Source organism: Manacus candei, unplaced genomic scaffold, assembly GCF_025592945.1.
Source record: "Manacus candei isolate 608988 ecotype Guabito, Panama unplaced genomic scaffold, ASM2559294v1 h1tg000073l, whole genome shotgun sequence".
NCBI lineage: Eukaryota > Metazoa > Chordata > Aves > Passeriformes > Pipridae > Manacus > Manacus candei.
Genome location: NW_026138121.1, coordinates 3,381,164 through 3,399,812, shown reverse-complemented (window position 1 = coordinate 3,399,812; position 18,649 = coordinate 3,381,164). Strand labels below are relative to the sequence as shown.

The following is an 18,649-nucleotide window of genomic DNA, read 5'->3' as shown; positions in this document are numbered from 1 at the left end:
ACTCACTTGCCCAAGGCAGTCAAACTCCCTGGCTTTAGGGTACGTGGAAAACCTCCTCCGCCTTTCCTGAGATCACCAACCCCAGAAAAACGAGAGGGAAGAGGAAAATAAAAAGACCAAAAGACCAGACTAAGCAGAGAGCAGGACTTCAGTGTGACTTTAAAGCACAATTTGACAAACTTCCATTCCCAGACACTGTATTTTATTTTATTAGTCATTATCACTGCGGTATCTGACAGCAAAGTAATTGTGTTTTATATATTAATGTTACATAAGAGGAAACATATTTTATACACTGTGACAGGAATCTCAGCCTCAATTTTTTTAATTTCAACAATAAAATCATTATCATTTCCACTGACTGCTTTCAGCATCAAATTAAATACCAATCAAGGCAACAAATGTGTAATTAACTGTATCCACAAGGCTGGGGTAGGATGAGTCATGACCCCACTGTAGAACATTCCTGATGCTGGGACACATATCCCATCCCTCTTGCTTTAGAAGCTTTTAGTCTCCTGGAATCAGTGCAGGACAAAACTTATTTCTTTTAAAAACAAAGAAAACATTTTGGTTCCAGGCAGGAATTCACACAGCCTAATCAAACTACCTTATATGTCAGCAGCTTCAGCACTAGAAAAGAGGTATTTGGGATCAGGGACTTTTCTTGAGGGAAGCACAAGAACATTGAAGAACTGAAGAAACTCTTTAACTAAGTTCCAATTCCCTACAATAAGTCTTGGGAATTGCATCGAGTCCTGAACCTAAAAAGCACTATGAACTGAATTCACCATGACTGTGGAAAGTATAACAATATTTTAATATTTCTAAAAGAGAGCTTTCACCAATAATTCATAAACTTACAACCAGAAGGCAGCCACATTTGTGTCTCTGGGTTGTGGACTCCCCATCCCTGGAAGTGTCCAAGTGTCCAGGTTGGACAGGGCTTGGAGCAACCTGGGACAGGGGAAGGTGTCCCTGCCCATGGCAGGGGGTGGAGTGAGATGAGCTTTAAGATTCCTCCCAATCCAAATCATTCTGGGATTCTATTATCCTGTGATTTTAACGACATACTTTATCCAACCAATCAGTAATTTAAGTAAATTGATTTGTTTTGTTTTGTTTTGTTTTTGAGGGAGCAAATAAACCCAAAAAGACACAGCAAGAAGTACCCAGGCAAAAAAATAAAGCTGGTGAGAAGCCAAATAAACAAACAGGTATCTGAGAACACAAATGAACAACGACATTGGTCAGGGGTGTTACCTGAAGTGTTTAACCAGAAAAGGCAAGAGACTGGCCTTCAAACCTTGCACCCCTTCCCAAAAACTCAAGCCCCTGCCATGTGCTCCTGTGAGCCACATCCAAATCCCCCGTTTCTGCCTCATCCCCATGTTCTGTGCCGGGCTGGGAAGGTTCCTGAGCCAGGGCCAAGGCCATAAAAGCCTGGGCGAAGAGTAAAGTCCTCCAGCAACAGAGTCCTTCCGACTCCACTGTTGTGCTGAGCTGGAGCTTTGAGCAAATTAACTGCAGCCCACACAAACAAGGCAGAGGAACAAACTTCTTGGAAAAACAGCAATAATTCTGTCATTTGAAATAGTCATTTCAGGCACAAACACAGCGAGATTGATCCTGCTCAGCCTGTAATCTTTTTGTGCCATCAGCCTCACGCTGAACCTGCAATTTTGAACAACATAATGTTCACTTCCATGGAAGTGACTGCCTAATTATTCATTGGGAATTGCTTTGCTAGAGAAGCTCTCCAGGCAAGGGAACAAGGGCTCTGGGCAGCCAAACCTTGCCGTGCTGAAACGGCTAATTTATGTTTTGTCCTATTGGTCTGCACTTGCAGAAAGTTGCTAGGGCCATGTGCCAGGCAGACAAAGAGAGGGGAAAGGAAGCCAGCAGCAAAACTCAAAGGCCAACACACACTGCATCCCCAAATTAGAACAGCCCTCCACGTCACTGGTGGAGTTGGCAGCCGCCCCTCCGGACCGACTGCGGCACTGCTGCAAATTTCATACTAATGAGCACTGAGCTGCAAACAGGACAGCCAGCCACAAAGTGTGAGGACTGAGGGGAAAACAGTCTCTTCTCAGTAATTTATATATATATAAATATATATATATAAAAAAAACAGCCTATAGGAAGCCTTGTGTGGTCGCAGGTCCTCCCAGGCGACGCCACGGTCGCACTCGACCATTTCTCATCTTCTCATCCAGACCTACTTGAGTATTTCAGAACTCCACTCAGGAGATCTCAACAGCTTCTTTTGGAAATAAAAAAAAAAAAAGAAAAAATACTTCCTTTCCCCCTTCCTCATCAGCTAAACATGTAAATGTTAAAAGGCATCACCACAGCAGCCGTTTATGGGACTTCCTCCATCTGTTGTTTATCCCCACCCCCAACTTGCCACTGACTTTAAAGTCCTATAAAGTTAGGGTTTTTTTTGCTTTCTCCATTTTCTTTAGAGTGAAAAATATTCTGACCTTTCACAATATGGTTTAAATTCCAGACAGACTCGAGGAAGCTCAGTCATAGCAAAAGCCCAACTCCATTATACTTGCTAAGAACAATTTGTTGTGCTGATAGTAGCTTGGCAACGTTCTTCACTATTCTTCCTGGTTTATATAATTAGAGTAAATAAGTGACATGAGGTAGGGTAGATTGTCACTGCCATTTCAGCTTGGCACTTGAATTATTTTATTTCTGCAGTAACAGTGCCCAGACACTGGTCATAAAGCCCAGTTTGCCTTTATTTGGTCTCCAGCATCGAATCTTTGATGGAGAGAACAAGACAAGCTTCCCCCTGAGCAAAGCGTTCTTTGAAATTTCTCAAGTTGTAGAGGTTTAAACTGCTCTTTTAATGTATTTCATACAGAAAGAGAGCAGGTTTAGACTGACAGAAATTTGACAGAATATTCGGAGTTGGAATCAAGTTCAGCTCTGAAGTGAATGACCCGTGGGGGGATTGAACTCACAATATTGGTGTTACGAACATCATGCTCTAAATAACTGAGCAAATTGGATATTGGGAAGAAATTCCTTCCCTGTGAGGGTGGGGAGGCCCTGGCACAGGTTGCCCAGAGAAGCTGTGGCTGCCCCTGGATCCCTGGAAGTGTCCAAGGCCAGGTTGGACGGGGCTTGGAGCCACCTGGGATAGAGGAAGGTGTCCCTGCCCGTGGCAGGGGGTGGAACCAGATGATCTTTAAGATCCTTCCAACCCAAACCATTCTGTGATTCAATGATTTCTACCCACCAGTGATAAATTCCAAGACTAACATCAAGCCTCTACACCCACACTGTCAGCAAGGGCCACTTCCCAGCTTTCCAGGAGCCTAATTTACAAATTCCCGAAAATATCAAGATTCTTTAAATCTTCCTGGCAAAGCTGCAGCAATCAGTGTGTACACACTGGATTTGGCCACGGGGGCTGATCTAAAGGTCAGGTTTGCATTTGCAGCCCTGAGGTTTCCAATGCCTGGTGAGTTGTGTGTGTGTGTGAGAGCCACGAGCAACCAAAGCCCGACCGTTCCCACGCAACCGCCGCTAATTAAACGCCTCTTTTAACAACCATTTTTTTTTGAATGAAAAGCCCCACTGACCATATGGCCACTTATTAATACTGCATTTGTTTATCAGTTTAAATAAAACCCCTACAGCAACGAGTATCCATGTAATGAGGGCTTAAACACAGTTAACAACGGATGTGTGAGGTACAACTGCACCTCTTGAAAGGGTTTCACGGCAGATTTTAAGGCTTGATAGGAGCCTGAATAGCAGTAAAAGCACAGAATTAGCTTAAAATAGAGGCAAAAGTAACAGTTTCATTACCTTTCATAAAGCAATTAAGTTGTTTAATATGGTGCTTGATCCTCCAGTATTTAGCTCAGCCCCTTAATGCTGCTTCCTGGGGGGGCAGAAGGGGGGTGGAAACTGAGTTTTCTTTTATAAGAAAAGTGAAACTTTCTTCTGTGGGAAGGTTTTAACTGAAGGAATATTCAAATATGTGATTAACACTCCAGTGCTGAAGTGAGAACTATGAGGCCAGGAGTGTTATAACCAAACCACTGGCAGATCTGGCCTCTGCACTGGGGAGGGGTTCTCTGAAGTTTTTTTAATCCTCCTGAACCTGCTCAAAAGGGCAAAACTACTTGGCCAATTCATCCTGGAATTTCCTTTATGGAAAACAAAAGGTGGCACTAAAGGAAATAGATCTGATGGTTTAATCAGTTTTATATGAGCCATTTCAGTATTTATAGGTCAAGCTTGACTACAACCAAAACAGATTATTATAGAGCTGGCTTTAAACAGCAACAAAAACAAAACCCAGGGGCAGCTGGGCTCCTGCTCCCAGAGCTGTGTTTGACTCCCACGGAAGGGAGGACACATCCTTCAAGATGAGCACCACTGGCATCAGCCAGTCCTTCCCCTCCACCTCACCAAGAGCATCCAAAGAGGAACAAAAAAAAAAAAAAGCCTTATTTTTAGAATGTGCTTTTGAAATGACAAGACACGGGGCAATAGGAAAAACAAAAATCTCTCCCATGTTAGTTATGTCCATTTGTTAAACACACGGCCTGGAGACAGCTGGTTCTGCACTCTGAGCAAGACCTGAGAACACACCACAATTAATCTGAGTGTTAATTGCCATCACCCACAATTTCTGTGCTTTCCCTGTTGGGGAGGACACTTCCCACCCAAGTAGAAACTCCCAGTCAACTGTTTTTTCTCCAGCAAATCTACAAGTACAACATCAGCCAAACCCCTGAGCTCATCACCACCGGTTTAAAAAAGTTCCTAAATATATATTTTAACTCCTGCCCATAAAAATGCAGTGGATCTGAACCTGGCATGTAAAGGGCAACAAAAGAAGCTCCAGCATCTCAGCTTTAGAGACATCACTTAATTCTTCTGACACCTGCTGAGCCACCCCCATCACCCACCTTGAGTTTGCTTTAGTGCTAAATGGATTTGGACTCGATATTGTGTTTATGACAAGGGTTTAGAGCAAACAGTTCATTTAACAGAGGCTACAAAGCACTGAAAATACAGAATAAAGAACACTTTCTCGGAATCACACCACTGAGGAAAGTGCCCTGGAGCATTAAAACATCTGTTTGGTCGTTTCAAATGAGATTCCTGAAAAAGCTTTGCTCTAGATTTGACTGTGTTCTAGTGATCAATATGTCAATGGAGTGTATCCACAAAACAAGGCAAAGCCATAACAGTACTGTAATCTCTATGACTTTATAAGTGATCTGATGAGTTAAAAGCTCTAAATGCATAAATATTTCATGACAAAGGCTGTCTGGAACCGCTTCAGTCTGTATCTTTAATCTTAATGTAATTTTCAACTACAATTACTGTTCTAACCCGAAGTAGAAAGCAACAATTGGCTAAATTTATCTTCAGCTGTATTTATTTGATAAATCCATCAAGATTTCTGCTCTTCAGGCTTGATACCCAGTCACTGTTACACAGCACAGGACTAACATCAAATCCCAGGGTAAAGCAAAATGTGCTGGAATGAGACTCTTACCCAAAAAACAGAGAACTGCACCAGAAATAGCCTTACCCAGTGAACTATGAATTACTTCCAACTGTCACGTGGTGAGTGGCACATAAAAAGATATTATTCTGCATGTCAGCTGTCTGTAATGAAAGTTTTCCTCTTCTCAGCAGCCCCTCCCTACAACTTGGAGTTTATTTGCATGAGAGAAAAGAATATTACATAAAAATACAACATAAAAGGCCCTGCAACCCATACATCCAGCTGAACTGCTCCTCCCACATTCCCCAGGCTTTCCAGAGGTCTATTTCCTGATAAAAATGTGAGAAATGCCTGATTTCATACAGATTTTCCACTTGGACCAAGTGAAGCCCCAGCTGCAGCCAGAGATGCTCAGATCCTTCCCAGAGCAGCTTTCCCTGCCATGACTTCACATGCAATAACCCTGATTTAAACGTGACGAGTTCAAATGTTTTCGGGATTAGAACACTGCAGAACACGACATCATCATCAAATCCAACAAATATTCCGACCAAAAAAAAAACAAACAAACCCCAAAAAAACCCCCAAACCCTCAAACATTCCAGCCAGCCTTGAATTTGCAGTTGTAGCCACCGACAAGTGAAATGCAAGTGTCTGTTTTTCTGTAACGCTCCAGCAAGCAGCAGTTATGCAACACAACCCATTGACAAACACGGTGCTGGTTGCAGTGTTATTTCCAAAAAGCAGGGTTTTTTGCAGTAATTTCTGACAGGGCAACAACCACCTCTTACAGAAAGGTTCATCCTGCTCGTCACCGGTGTATTTCTGATTGCCTCATTTAATTATTAATAAAGATCTGTTTCAGCCACTGCTGTGGGCATATCCAGACCTCTTGCTTCAGCTGGATTTAAATATTTTCCAGCTTATCAATATTAAAAATAAATAACAGACCATAATGACTCAGGCCACCTGCTCCACAGGACCATTGGTTATTGCCTGGCTCCCCAGATTTTAAGTCAAACAAAGTGAAATGGGTGAGAAAGCCAAGGCACCACCTGCAGCCATGGACTCTTTTTTTGCTGTTTGTCCTGTTACCTGTTTCTTCCCTGCCAGAAAAGCCCTGTGGAGGGTCAGACTTTCCCCTCAGACAGATCATTTTGTTCATCAAAAGCTAACAACCAGCAGTTTTCAGAACACACCGAGTCTGCTTTTGTCAGCATTTGGATTTCTCAATCCCCAAAAAAAAAAAAAAAAAAAAAATCCAATCCGTGCCTCCCCCTGGGTTCAGGTCAAGCCACTGCAGCTGCACTGGGGAAGTGCCTGTTCAGGTATAGCAGGTCTTTCCCAACAGCCAGCACCCAATACCTGCTGGACCACTCACAGCAGGAGCAGGAACACACATCAAAACATCAAAACACCGTCTTCATGTGGCCACACTGGGATTCAGGCAGGGCCACCCGACCTGCTTCAGCAGCTGGCAACGGTGAGAAAGAGCCCTGTGGCTCTGCTGCCACGGGAGAGACAGAAACACAGAGTTTTAAAGCTCTCTTTTTTAACCAGAAGCACTGGCTGCTCCAGGGCTGCGAGTGCAACCTGCCAGTGTAGAAGCTACAAACCCCAAAACGACTGGTGACCCAAAAGAGGGGTGGTTTCTGGTGTCCTGTTCCTTCCCCCCTCCACACACACACCTCAGAGGATCTTCCCACAGCACATCAATGCAATTTAAGTTTAAACACAGCATTTCTGACCAGGAATGCAACACCCAGTGGCTCCTCCCTCCTTCCCACAGCCGCCTCATTTTAATATTGTTAGATGGATTACTTGAGACAACCTTAATTATTGCAGTATTTGCAAGGGAAGAAGTGATCTCTCAGTAACCAGTTTCTGTCCCTTTGCAGATCAGAACGAGTTTCATAGCAAACCTGGGAGTAAAATGGCATCAGAGGTTCAGCCCCAAAGTGCTTCAGCAGAAACACCAACAGCTGAACAGGTACAAGTGTGTCCTGATTGATGCTCTGCTGTCACTGGGTCTATACAGCTCCCCCTGCACCCCCCTGTCTTCAGAAAGGAGCTCAGAAAATAGGCATTAATTAACAAAATTATGCTATCACAGGAAAGAACAGGAAGCTTCTAGTAATGAGCCATTTAGCTCCGAAGGGTTTCAGTCAGACATGTCAAACCAGCTCACAGAGCACGTCAACAGCCACCACCAACAAGCAAAGCCAGCTGAAAAACAAGCAGTGAAGACCCTCAATTTGTTGCAACAGAAGGGCAGCTTGATGTAACTCCCATAAATGCAGGCTGGTTCTTGCCAATAACAACCTGTTACCACCGAGGACACAGAGCAAACGCTCACATATTTATCCACCACCCTGAACAAGCCACAGGTCGTGTTCTTCCCAGTTGTCACAGGCAAAGCTGAGCCACCACGTTGCCCCTACTCTACCCAAGAGCAAAGGACGCTGCCCTGAGTCAGACCTGCTCAGGAACTGCAGTTTCTTGCTCTCAGCTCCTTCCCTCCATCAGCAGTGGTACCTCCACAACCGCACAGTGAGTCAGAGCAAGAGTTGAGCTGGTTGAAAATTACGCCTGTATTTTTGGGATGAGCTCAGTTCTCAGCTTGCTGAGCTCCCTGAGCTGCCTCAGCATGTACAGTGCAAGGATGAGAGCAAAGGGGACACTGGGGGGGTGTGACCATGAAACCACAGCCTGCAGCTCTGCCTTCGCTGAGCTTCCACCGCATCCCGCCCGCCCTCCCACACAGGACAACCATTCCACGCAAATCCCAGGAAACAGAGGGTCATTCAGACTGAGATGGAACTCCAAAGCCCTCTGCTACAACCCCTCTGCTCCAAATGGGGCTTTGAAGTCAGACCAGTCACTCAAGACCTTGCCCAGTCCAGTTCTGTGTCTCTCTGATGACACAGATGCCTGGGCAGCCACATCTCACCACATACCATTTGAAAAAAATCTCCTTTTTTTTTAGCTCATGGAACCCTTGACCTACAGAAACCCAAGTTTCCTACTCTGCCCTCCCAGGACTGTCACCCACAGCAAACCCACTCTGGCCTTGGAGGATGCTCTGATACCTGAGCAAAAGCAAATCAACTCCAAGCACACTCGGCTGGAGCCTCAGAGCTCACATTAAAGCCATTTAACCTTGTAGGTGCTTTCAATCCTGGTGACATAAAATACAACCAAAACATCATTTTTTTTATGTGCTATAACAAGGTTTCTCCTAAAAATCTTACCTTATTGGAAAAAATGCTGTGTTGAACACCAGGTCCACTTGCTAAACAGTAACCTTAGCAAGCAAGGTATGGCCAAAAAAGCCAGTATTTAAAATCTTGTATATTTTATAAATCAAAAGCAACCATGCATTCTGGAGAGCTTGTTTACATGTAAATCAAGAAATCTTAAGGAGGAAGTTGGACATAAATACAGGTAGTGAAACAACAGAGAAGGGGCCACTTCAGAGCAGAACTGGTCATCAAACTAAATCCAGGCCACAACATCCTCAGTTATTTAGAGCACAGACTTGTCTCAAACACAAATTTAAACTACATTTGGGTTGAGCTATCAAAGAATATAAAAATATAAGTTCTCCTTCCTGCAATAACTTTCGTAGGCAGTACAGGATTTTAAGGGAAGACAACTAAAAGCCACACTGAAATACAGAATTCCTGTCATATGCCTGGATGCTATTTTTTCAACATGTAATGTGAGGTGTATATTCAGGCTAATCAAGGTTATTTCTATTTCAACATATTTATATATAAATAAAGTGCATTAGGTAATTTTTTAAAATATCCTTCTTACACAGAAGCCATTAATGAAAGTGTATCATCTTCACACTTATTTTAAGCCTTTCTCTTCTGCTATAATAGTTCAACAGCTCTTGCTTTAACCAACACAGGTGGTTTTTTTCACTCTAATATTAGTGCTGGAGACACCAAACTGGATCACTTGGTCTCCTGCTGGGTTCTTATTGAATAAAAATTCAACAGTGGGGGAAAAGGAGTTCAATCTATGACCTGCCTTACTCACCTCAGGGTGAGTAACCTACTACGAGTTCTAACTGCAGAGCCCAACCATTCTGGGACGTGTTTTCCCCACAAAAATTGTGCCTCTCTCCTTGGCCTGACTAATGCCTCCTATCACCTGTGTATGGAGGACTGGAATAAATTCATCTTCATAACTCTGAGCTCTGTTTCACCATTTCCATTCACTGAAACACAGGGAACTGGATTCCACCTTCCAGTGCCTGAAGGGATCCTACAGAAAGAGAGAGACTATTGCCAGGGGCCTGGAGTGACAGGAGTTGAGGGAATGGCTTCCCACTGACAGGGAGAAGGTTTACATTGGATATTAGGACGAAATCCTTCCCTGGGAGGGTGGGGAGGCCCTGGCACAGGGTGCCCAGAGAAGCTGTGGCTGCCCCATCCCTGGAAGTGTCCAAGGCCAGGCTGGAAGGAGCTTGGAGCAACCTGGGCTAGTGGTCTGGGATTCCCTAACAACATTCCATGACATCTGCAATCCCAGCAGGAGGAAGCCCATTGTATTTTGAGTGTGCTGAGTAACAGCCATGAGGTGACACAGCTCTACTGTTGATCCAGCCTGTGCTTTAGGAACAAAAAGCCAAGTCCTCCTTTATCCTTTCCTACTTCCGATGAAGGATATAATCCAAGGAGAAACCTGTTTGGGAGGTGAACTTTTCAGGACATTAACTTCTACCCAGAGAGCAGTCTAGGAACACAAATAAATCCTGGCTGCCACCACACTTCAGTACTGCAGCAAACAAACCAAAACACCTCAGCCAAGTTTTAGCACCTGAGCAAGACAGACTGGACCAAAGAGAACAGTTCAGCAAGATTAACTTTTCTTTCAGAAAACTTTAGGACATCCTTACTTATCTCTGCCATTAGGTGTCATGTTTCCAGCAGCAGAAGTTTTTGCAAAGTGCAAACACAAAATGTCTAAGTGAAATTTCGTCCCTGGGATTTATCAGCAGCCTTTTAAGAAGATGCTTCCATTACTGTTCTGTTTAATTTCCCAGTAACTATTGAATGGAAGAGTAAAAGCAAATCAATAACTATTTCAGAGCACAGCATAAAATGAATTCAGGCTGTACTTTAACCACCATCCTCACTACCTCTTCAAAACACTAACCCAAAACCCAACCCAAATCAAGGCCAAAAAAAAATCCAAATACAACCCCAGGACTTGACTGAGTTTTAGAAGTTGTGCCTCTCTTGAATCTGCTTCTGCAGAATTAAATACACAAGGTTACAATCTGACTGATGTTCAACATTAATGTGGTTCTTCAGAAAGTAAAACAAAGTGATAAAAAAGGAAGTCTCCCATCTTATCCTAAAAACCCAAAGTCTTCATCAGGATCCACAGCCAGAGCCAGCCGAGCTGATTTCTGAAGGCTTGAAAGTAACACCAGACCAAGGACAATTCTGAATTTCAAACAACTACAAGTAAAAAACATTTCAAATATAAAGACTGAAGATTAGAACTTGCATTATGTTCAAAAGAGCCACTTCCTTTTATTCCAGGAAAACAGATAACACGTTCCTGCTCTCGGAATATTAACATTCCTCTTCAGGATGATTTTTTGAAGCCTGTGAAGTTGCACAGAAGCAATCTGTTCCCTAAATGCTAAGCACAAGTTCAAAGTGCCCCTGAGTACACTGTGCACGTGCACAGCACAAGGAAAAACACTGCAATACACAGCACAAACAAAGTCTCGAGTTGTTTATGCCCAAGACGATGATTCAATACACAATTAAAACTTTTATGTTCGAGTAGGTCCACATGTTACACTCCTGCTATTTAATTACTTTTCAGGTGTTTTTTTTTTTAAGAACAGCCCTCAGACTGGATGAACAGCCACGAAACGCCATCACTAATAACCTATGTCTGTATATTTGCAGCTTATGGTTTCAAATATAAACTGTTTTGCTACGCTGTGTAAACACGAGTCTCCAAATAAAAGCATTAACGTGTCACCGGACTTATGCTGCGCTGGTAATTCAGCCCTTTTGGCACACAGATCCTCTCAGAACCTCCAGCAAAGCTACTTACCCTCAAAAGGGCCACGCCAGAGCCGGGACACGTGATGGCAGACACTGCTCAGCTCCCTGCGAGCCCTCAGAGTGACAACTCTGCGCTCTGACACCGCCGGGCCTCCAAACGTCACCGTGGTCCCTTCACCAGCCCCCTACACCCCTCTGGGCGCCTCACACCTTCCCAGAGGCTGTAAGAAATCTGTTTTTAAGGCTAACTCGGCGCGTGTGGACGATCTGGCCGCACGCAGACCCGGCGTGGCGAACGCCACACACAAAAACAGGATTATTTTTAGCAGCGAGCGCGGCGCTTCCTGCCGGCTCCACCTTGGAGAACGCCGCGCACACGCTGTCACCCTCCCGCTCCAAAACCGGGATTTCACAACTTCTGCTACCTGCCACAACACAGGGAGGGAAGGGACAATCTGCCGAGAGCTCCGAGTGACGATTTCCCAGTTTCCAACTTGGCACGAAGAGCCGCTGTTGGAATATGCTGCCGGTCTTCGCCGGCGTCAATAAATCGATGCCTCTTTTCCTGCCGCGGCGATGAACAGAACGTTAAATGTTTTTATTTATTACGCCGATTTTTTTTTTTTCCCCCCATAGCAACAGGATGTGAACATGGCATTCCCGGCGTGATGAAGTCACTATAGCAACGTGATAATGATGTCAGAATAATCAGCCAGCATTTCATACTTGGTGAGATGCATCGCTTCCACGAACTCAAAAAGTTGCTTCTATGAATGCAAAAGTAAGAATGTGGCATCTGGAACTTCCCTTCAAGTTGGCTGATTTTGGATAACTTGTCGTTGAAGGCACAGAGCTCTGCTAATGCACCACTTTCGGTTTCTCCAAGCTCCATCCGTTACTTCCTGAAAGCCTCACAAATTCCCACATTAAAACCCTGTTTTAATGCTGCTACACCAGTGGGAGTTACTGACACACCACTCCAGCAAGAAAAAAGCAACGACACGAATCCCAGCAGTGACACATTTCACGGCAGACAGGCACTGTCAACTGAGCAGCCGCTTCCCTCAACTCAACTCTTCAAATAATCTGGTGTCTCTTTACGTGGAGCAAAACAGCTACTCAGAGAGAATCACAACAGCCACAGAAATGACAGAGTGCTGATACAATACTCCAAAGGCAGACAGGCGTTTTCAAGTCAAAGAACTATTTTAAGAAATATTATCTCCCCTGTTAAGCTACCAAAAGGAAAAAAAAAAAAAAAACCCAACCCAGAGTATTCATGATTTGCCCTTCCTGTTTGCAGCTCCTTCCAACCAGTGAGCAAAGCAAAACCCAGGCGCTGATTCCAGCTCCGTGTTGGTCAAAATCGGTGTGTCCAAACCCCAACCCTCCTGCTGAGAAAGCTTCGCAGGAATCCTCGCGCCAAAACCACACGTACTGCACCTCAAATATCGCAACCGAAGGCACCAATTAACGAGAAGTATCTAAAACACCGAAGTTTCCCTAAGCAGAGAACAGTTTCTCTTTAAAGCGACCGAAGGAAGTGCAAAGAAACCTTTCTGGAGCTGATGTGGTCTGAGACAACTGGTCCTTGGGCTGGGAGGACGAGGGTGGGCCAGGATGATGAGGCTGGGTCAGGAGGATGAGAATGGACCCAGAGGATGAGGATGGACCAACACATCACTCCACATGGCTCACGAGGGGCTGCCCCCTTGGCTTGTCCCACCTGCCCAAAACCTCCTGCTGTCCATCCGGGGTGGAGAAGCGAGGGGGCTGGTGAAGCCTCTCCCTTGTCCTGCTATCCCCCTGTCCCTTGTCCTGCCATCCCCCTGTCCTCGTCCTGCCATCCCCCTGTGTCAGCCCACCCTGGGTACCCTCCATCCTCTCTTCCCCTTTACCTCCGGTGGTCCCGGGGGCCGGTACCGCACAGTCCCCCCGGACACGCCGGGGTGCAGCGAGCCCGGGACGCCCCGCACACACCTGACTGCCCCGAACGCCACGGCAATCCCGGTCATTCTTCCCGAGGCTCGCCCAGGGCCAGCCACCCCCGCCCGGCTGCACAAGATGGATGTCCAGCCGCGGACGGGACGGGACGGGGCAGGACGGGGCCGGAGGCTGGAGCCGGAGCCGGGTCGGGGCCGGAGCGGAGCCGCCTCCCCCTCGCCGCCCGCCCGGGCTCCGGCAGCGCCCGCCGCGTCCCCGCCGCCCCCGCCCGGACCCCGCCGGACCCCGCGCCGGCCCCTGCCCCGCTCCGCCCGCCCCGCCGCGGCCTCGCCAGGCCCGAAGCGGGGACACCCCGCGGCCGGACCCGCCGCTCGCCCCGCTCCCGCCGCTCCCCCCGCTGCCCCCGGGCCCCGCTCACCGCCGCCTCCCCCGGGGCCGCCTCCTCCCGCCGCCGCCGCCGCCGCTCGGGCGCTCCGGGGCTCCGGGGCTCCGGGGCTCGGCGCTCCGGGCTCGGTCGCTTCTCTGCGCGGCGGCGGCGCCGCGTCCGCTCCGCCCTCCGCGGCCGCGGCCCCGGGGAGGAGCCAGCGGGGCGGGCGGGGGTGGCGGGGCCGGAGCGGCCGGGCAGGGACGGGGAGCCCCGGGAGAAGTTCCGGGGAAGGGCCCGGGGCAGGTGCGGGGCGGCCGCGTCCTCCCCTCCCCTCGTGTTGCGGCTTGAGCGGGGTTGTGCCCCCGTGCCCGGCACCGCCGGGGCTCTGTCCGGGTCTGGGCCCCCCGCGACAAGGACACGGAGGGGCTGGAGCGTGTCCGGGGAAGGGGATGGAGCTGGGAAGGGGCTGGAGCAGCAGGAGAACTGAGGGAGCTGGGGGGGCTCAGCCTGAGAAAAGGAGGCTCAGGGGGGACCTTCTGGCTCTCTGCGACTCCTTGAAATTGGGCTGTGGGGGTCCCGCCTCTGCTCCCAGGGAACAACAGACAGGACGAGAGGACACAGGCTTAAGCTGCACCAGGGGAGGTTTAGGTTGGACGTCGGGAAGAATTTCTTCACAGAGAGGGTGATTAGACGTTGGAAGGGGCTGCCCAGGGAGGTGGGGGAGTCCCCATCCCTGGAGGTGTCCAAGGAAGGACTGGACGTGGCTCTCAGTGCTCTGGGCTGGGGGACAAGGTGGGGATGGGGCACAGAGTGGACTCGATAATCTCAGAGGTTTTTTTCTCAGTGATTCTATGACACCCCCCGGTGTCCCCATCCTCCCTCAGGTGAAGGTGACCCCCGAGGGGAGCCCTGGCAGCTCCTGGCCGTGGCCTCTCCTTGCCCTTCACCACCCAACCGAGGGACAGATGGAGACAAGAGTGTCACCAGGTGACGGCAAACAGAGCAGGGACCGAGCGGATCACTGGGCTGAGAGTGTTCCCATATGGAGAGGATGATGCTGCACAGGGCACAGAGGGGACAAGACAAGAGTAGCAGCAGCTTTGAGGTCACCAAGCACTAACACATCACTGCTGTGGGGCTCAGGACCAGCATCACATCACCTTCGCCCCTTAAAAAGCGTTTCTTGAAACACAGCATTTAATAGTGCGATTAAAAAACCATAGAGAATAAAGAACTGTAACATTGACATGAAATACATCTGTAACCAAGAAGAAACAGGCAAAGTGCAGGAGGAGGAAATAGCACATGTATGTGCCAGTGGTGGGTTTGTGTGGCTGAGGGATTGGGAGTGACAGCAGCCACACAGAGAGGAGCAGGTCAGAAGTTCAGTGCAGTCACACTGCACGAGGTCTCGTGATCTGTTAGATGGTTTCCTCAGCCCCATCTTCAACCATAATTCAGCTGTAAAATACACACTCAAGAAAAGCTAATGTCAACAGTTAATAAATTTCAGGGCTTTTTTGTTTCTGGTGAAAAGTGTATAAATACCCCAGGAAGAGCTGTGGTTGTGTCCATGACTTCAATGCCCAGCTCTCCATGGACATTACCTGAAATGCAGAGGGACAGCTCGTGTTTCCAAGCAGTGTCACCTCCTTACATAACCAGGGACAGGATGAGGACTGCAGCCACCATCCCCGGGGACTCTCCTGCAGAGCACTGTGCCCGAGGCAGCAGCGATGCACCCGCTGCCCTCCCCACACTCCTCCATCCTCACTTGCAAAGCCTTCAGGGACACGAGCAGATTTGTTGAAGTCTGAGGCAAAAGCAACAATATTTTAGCTCTCACGCCGCCCTCCATCCAGAACAAAATGCTAAATAGTACTTGTGTGGCTCTACAGATGGGAAAACTAAGGCAAAGACTGAATGATTTACCAAAATCCCCAGCAAGTGCGTGGCCAGGAGACACACAGAGCTCAGAGTCCCCGCTCATCCTCTCTAACTGAGAGGAAACTGCTCTGGTTCTCCCTCTCACAGCTTTGTGTGTGCAGCAGGAATAAATAGCTGAGAATTTTGCTTCCAGGTACAACTCGTGGCTGCTGATACTGATCTGTAAATCCCTGTTTTTATGGCTTAAGTCCTAGCAAGGTGCCTCCTTCCCCGGGGACCACCGTGCTGGGAGCGAGCAGGTGAATCACTGTTTAATTTGTGTTGCTGGAGGCAGGGCAGTGTCAGCAGAGGGATTTCCACATTTTCTGTCTCTGCAGGACTTGGCAGCCTCAGCAGAGGCTCAGTTGCTCCCCTCAGAGAGGGACAGTCGGTGTGGCAAAATCATCTGCCTTGAAGGATGCTCAGCACTGGTGGTGGAGCAACTTGTTTCCTCCGAGTACAAACCTTATCGTGAAATCTGTGAACTTAGGAAGTTACAAGCTCGATGTTTAAAAACATGAGGTTGTTTCTGGAAAACATGCAGAGACAAAATATTTGCAATAACTTGTGTTTTGAAAGCCGCCAGTCAGTAAAAACATCATTTCCACTGACAGAAACTGAACAAGGACACTCAATTCCTTTGAGGGGCTCGGAGTGCATGGAAATATTTGAGCATTCTGCAAGGCTTTACTTTAAATTTCCTTTGAAATTAAACGTTTAATAAACTTTGCCCCAAATATCAACACATTTGCAGTTTTTTCCCACTCAGCACTGTCTGAAGTTTTATTGTATCCAATGAACCACACGCTTATCTATTGCAAGGCTTGTGGACTGTCTTCTAAGTTTCAAAACAATGAGGGTCCAAGCACGCTCAGGGCCTGACTCAGCAAGACAGAGCTCCCATTTGATGTCTTTTGTGGGAAGGTTGACTTTTTTCCCCATTTTCTGCAGGTTTGAGTGGAAGCTGATAACATTTATTGCTGAGTCAGACTTTGCAAGTACATGAAATTAGATCTGGATGAGTCTGAACCTGGTTATGAAACGATTAGAAGGGAAGGAGAAAGAGGTCCAAGTTCAGCTGCAATCAGAGGCACTTTTCCTAACGAGTCCAACAGGGAATAAAAGTGGATCTTCATTTGTCCCAGCCCCAAATCCTGCCCTCCTTCAGCAGGACAGTGCAGTCCCACAGAGCCTCTTTCACTCCTGAGCTGCTGCACTTTATCTCTAACATTTTATCTCTTGTACAACAGTTGATTGCTCGTCAGCAAATCCAGGCTGTCAACAGGGTTTGTTAAATCCTTTGTCCACACCTTGATTCTCCCTCGGTGCATTTCCCAATTTATAACAACTCCCATCATTTCTGGGACATCCAGAGTGTTACTGACATCAACTTACACCTGCTTGGGGGGTGTAAAACCTTCTGACATCCCCAGAGCGTGGATTTCTGCTCCACACCATCTCAACAGCAGCACAAGGTTATAAAGCAAAGAGAATTGATTCTCTACATCCTGTCACACACAGGATACAACCTGTAATGTCCTGGACACAGCCCAAGAAATCCAGTGACCCTTCACACTGCAGTGTTATAAAAAAATATTGTACTTTATCACAACCCTTCTGTTATTATAAAACATGAGTTTCCACATTAATGTCTTTTCTAAGCTTTCCAATTCCAATTCATTGATATTAAATTATACCAGCATTTCACTCCCCTTTTCCTGGTGTGTTGCAACAGTGAAAGACTGAAGGAAAAATGTAATTTATCCCCAAAACCTGCAGCAGGATTGCAGTTTTTCACCTGATTTTGCAGCCAAGTTGCAGGGGTTGCACTGAGACTTCTGCAGACAAATTAAAATGAAGCATAATCCCTCAGGACTACTTTGATTCCAAAATAATAATTGCCCAATTGGATAAATTATCACAAGTTCAGCTGATGTAAATATCTAGCTAAGGCCCATTTGCTGATTTAATGAAATTCAGAAACAATTTGTGATTGCATAATGACCTTGGATTCCTGGCTGATAGAATCAGAGGGCTGGAGAGTAAATGAAAGTGTATTTGACACCATGCAGGCTAATAACACATTATTTTATTGCTCTAGCTGTTAGAATAAAGGTAGTGACTGCATGATGGTCCTGTTCTGAGTGTCTGCACAAAAAAAAAAAAGGAACTGGTCCTCTCTAAGCTTAAAATAATAGTTTTTTAAACTATAATCGTGGAAGAATCGGGGGGGGGGGGGGGGGGAACGCTCATTATAAAGACCTCAGCACAATCTTTTGAAGTGCAAACATAATATTTTCTTTACAGATGAGATTGCAGTGTCTCATTAGGAGTAATGACTTAATGGTGTAATTAACAGTGAGCACCCACATCGCTGCCAGCACCTCCCTGGGCTGGGGCCGTGGGTGCAGGGTCACCGAGCACACCCCTCCCGTCCCACCTCCAGCCCCGATCCCACATTCCAGAGGGTGCCGCGTCCTTGCCAGGGATGTGACCGTGACGGATCGTTCACCACGCGCCAGCATCCCGGTCCTGGGGAGGCAGGGGAGCTCCAGAGCCTGTTCCCGGAGCAGACAGGACCAGATCTCCCCTGCTGAAAGCCCCATCCCTCCTCAGACTGCAGCACGCCCGGGGTTTTTCCATCCCTGCTGTCTCCCGGGTGAAGCTACCGGGTAATTAGGCAGATGAGGTGGGAGGGGTGGAATCTGGGGAGGGGTGGCTGGTCCCAAGGCAGTTCTCCACAAAAAGGTCCAACAGGTTTCCAAAGGGAAAGGCTGGACTGGCTTTTCCATGAGCTCCAACCCTGGGGCCGTTCTCCTCTCCCAGCTCAGCCAGGATGGTTAAAGTTGCCTGAAAAACATAGGAAAGGCTGAATCCCAA

At 47.3% G+C, this 18,649-nt stretch overlaps 1 protein-coding gene across 2 annotated transcripts in view; it reads right to left on the bottom strand.

Moving 5' to 3' along the window:
- Nucleotides 1–14,045, bottom strand: part of RAP1A (RAP1A, member of RAS oncogene family) — a 38,170-nt gene extending 24,125 nt beyond the window's left edge. Inside the window, exon 1 of one of the 2 annotated variants that reach the window (XM_051808681.1) lies at nt 13,895–14,045. The gene's annotated coding sequence lies outside the window, so the exon portion shown is untranslated. Of the gene's footprint in view, nt 1–11,957; nt 12,098–13,894 lie in introns of those variants that run through there. The other variant, XM_051808682.1, reaches the window with a different exon arrangement.
- Nucleotides 14,046–18,649: the final 4,604 nt, after the last annotated feature.